We start from the raw sequence: 3336 nt of genomic DNA on the forward strand, positions 1-3336 counted from the left end.
AGGGGGGAGAGGGAGAGGGGGAGGGGGAGAGGAGGAGAGTGGAAAAGGGAGAGAGAGGGAGAGAGGGAGAGGGGGAGGGAGAGTGCAGGAGACAGCACAATAGTACAACCTCTCAGAACACTCAAAAGGAGAGAAAATATGATTACTGTGCAGACTCTCAGGGGAAAGTCACCCTAACCCTAGGACACACCTCCTCACAGGTTTGGGACCTGCCCTGGCCGCACTCTGTACAGTCACTGGTTGGTGCTGCCCAGGCCTGTGCAAGGTAGTACTGGTCACAGAACAGGAGTGGACACTCACGTCCCCATCAAGGCGAGAGGCTGTCTGAAACCTCGGCCCTGTGTCAGGAGACCCGGGGAGGGGGCAGGGGAACTAGTGGGCCAAAAAGCCACCAGACCTGGAATTCCACAGACCCAACCCCTGAATGGTTCATGGTGTATGTGCAAATATCCCAAAATAAGAAAAAATCCCAAATCCAAAAGCAACGCTGGTCCCCAGCACTTCAGATAAGGGATATTCAACCTGCAACACTAAAAGCAATGTTTTGTGGAAATCGTTTAAGATTCTTGGAAAACCAAGCAGCGAGCTCTCATCCTGTTTCCTGTAGGGTTTGATCCTCACCAAATGGAATCCAGAAAGATCTATGGCCCCGGTGACTAGATGGAGGAGGAGGCAAGAAGCTGGGCATTGGGAGACAGGACTCCTGGAGGCTGAGGGAGACAGGCAGCCTGCCAGCTGCCCCCGGTGTGGCCTGTCCAGGCCTCCCATTAGAGCCCCTGGTTGGTGGCTGGGGACTGGGAAGGAGGCGGGCACCAGGGAGGCCTGGAGAATACTACCTGGTGAAGGCCAGGGAGGGTCTGCCCTCCTCTGTCCTGGAGGCATTCGGACAGTCGCCATGGAGACGGCACTGGGCGCCCTGCCTTACTTGCGGCAGCTGAGGGAGGCTCCCTTCCTGGTTTTGCAGGGTTGGGGCAGGACGCCAGGCCACACTGTGGCCCACGCAGGCTCCCGGGTCTGGGGAGTGAGAACAGTCCAGTCATGACATAGGGGACCTCTGGAGGACTGTGGGCTCACTGTCCACTCCCTCACCAACCTTCACAAGCATCAGCATCATGGAAGGGAGTGGGGTGGGGTGGGAGGGCTTGTCAGGCCGATGCTGGGACCAGTTGCTGGGGTTCTGAACCAGAGGAGGCCCTTGACCTTTCAGAGGCTTGGGGAGTACTGCCTGCAAAGCCACAGTCCTCTGCAGATTTCAACCTTGGAGGTGGAGCCTAGTGCCCTGGTGACTTAGATGGCCTGATCATGTGGCCAAGGGCGAGGATCAGGCAGTGGGCCGGGGCCAGGATGTCAGAACCAAGGTGGAGCTGCTGTCCGCCCAAGGGAAAAGCAGATAGAGCCTGACGCATTCTTACTTCTGATTTCCTGACAGTGACTACCAGAGCCACCGGCCTGCGTGGAGGCCACCGCAGCCTCTCGGGGACGTCTGCCCAGCCTCTGCCTGCTCAGCCGTAGACGGACTCCACGCTTGGTATCGGTCACTGTGGCCCAGGAGCACGGTTCAAGACATCTGCTGCCGGCTCCTCATTTTTGTCTTGGAAAACGTCCCCCTGCCTGGACCTCTTGAGGGCACTCATAGTTCATATAGCCCACGTGTTCCCACGCCAGTCCCTGCTAGTCCCCAATAAATATTCTGTGGGGAATCTCTCTCTCTCTCTTTTTATTTTTTTAAGATCGACAAAGTAAGTATTTATTGAACATCTGCTGTGTCCAAAGCAAAGGCTGCATTCTAGGGAGAAAACGGGAACAAGACAGCCCTGTGGCCGAGGCTCCTGGACCAGGAGGAGGAGAGGCAGGAAGCCTGCACTCGCCCGGGGAAAGCTGCCCAGGGGGAGTACCAAGGGGCATCGGGCCCCGGCCTGCCCCAGGTGCCCAGTGCCAGCAGCAGGGACAACCTGACAGCAGCCCCTCTGTTGTGTCCAATCTTCTCCCTGTGCCTGGACCTGGTCCCCGCCACCTCCACAGGCATCCAGGACACTCTGAGGAATGGCGACTCCCCCGGCACCTTGTCCTTCAGGCCCCACAAGACGTGGGGGCTACGGTTGAGGGAGTTTTGCTCCTCTTTCCTCAGTGAGCCTCTGTGACAGGTCCCTGGCCCCTGCCATTCTGGGTGACATTCATGAGCACACCCAAGCCCTGGCCAGCGTGATCCAGCAGTGGGACCCAGGCGCTCACCGCCAGCCTTGGGCTCTCCACATACTTCCCTCTGCCGCAGGGCCCTCCTCTCCCCGGGAAGCCATCCACCTGACCTGCTGGCCAGCAGAGGCAGCCTCCAGCTCCTCACTCTCGGGGCCTGGGCTCATCTCCATCCACTGGAATCTGTGGGGATGCCCCTTAGACTGGAGCAGCAGATCAGGGAGGTCAGCTCAGGAGGGAGAGGGAGCCCAGAGGGCACGGGAAGAAGGGAGCCTGAGACACCTGTGGTGGCACCCCCTGGCCAGCTCTGCCCTCAGTCTGCCCTGCTGGCAGCAAGCCTGGTCTGTGGGTTTCTCTGGACTCCCAGGCCCGGGATGGGGACTATTGGATGAGGACTGGAGGTGAAGGTATGTGGCAGGGGTGGTCCTCGGTTTCTGCTCTTTATCCCCCACTTGATGACCAGTTTCCTTGTCCTTGCCCAGCTTGGGCCCTGTGGCAGTGGTACCACCTGCCTCCCCCATCTGGCCCAGACCAGGACACAGGTGAGGCAGAGGCAGGCCCTAGAGCCTCCTCCTAGAACCTGTGCGTGCCTCCACCTGGCAACCGCGAAGCACTCCTGCTGCCTGCAGCCCTGCTGTGGCCAGGAAAGAGCCTTGTGGGCAGGGACCACATCCCAACATGGCCTTCCTTCCCCAAGTCACTGGAGGACAAAGGCAAACACACAAACACCAGGGCCCTGCTGGCGCGGGGCCACGGTGCAGGCGGGAATCAGTGGCTCTGCAGGCCGCATCTGAGGGACACAATGCATAGAGGTCAACGCCGGCCATGTGGCTGGCTCAGTCCCTGCTGTTTCTGGGAAAGAGCCCCTGGTCTTCCTGGAGCGGCTGGCTTACCCAGGCCTCTGCCTGTGCCTCACGACTCGCTGTCACGCCCCTGTGAGCCCTTTTGTTTTCCATCTCATTTGGTCCTCAGGGTGATCTGATGGAGTGATTCTGCTGAGCTGTTTCCAAGAGGCAGGAACAGAGGGGCATGGGGTGGGGTGGCCCAGGTCCCAGCGGCACCTTCAGAGCCTGCTCCAAGGGGAGGGAGTTCAGGACGTGAGCAGTGGCGGGCTAGGGACCAGCTACCTGGCTGCCACTGAAG

The sequence above is a fragment of the Marmota marmota genome, unplaced genomic scaffold (assembly GCF_001458135.2).
Source record: "Marmota marmota marmota unplaced genomic scaffold, marMar, whole genome shotgun sequence".
NCBI lineage: Eukaryota > Metazoa > Chordata > Mammalia > Rodentia > Sciuridae > Marmota > Marmota marmota.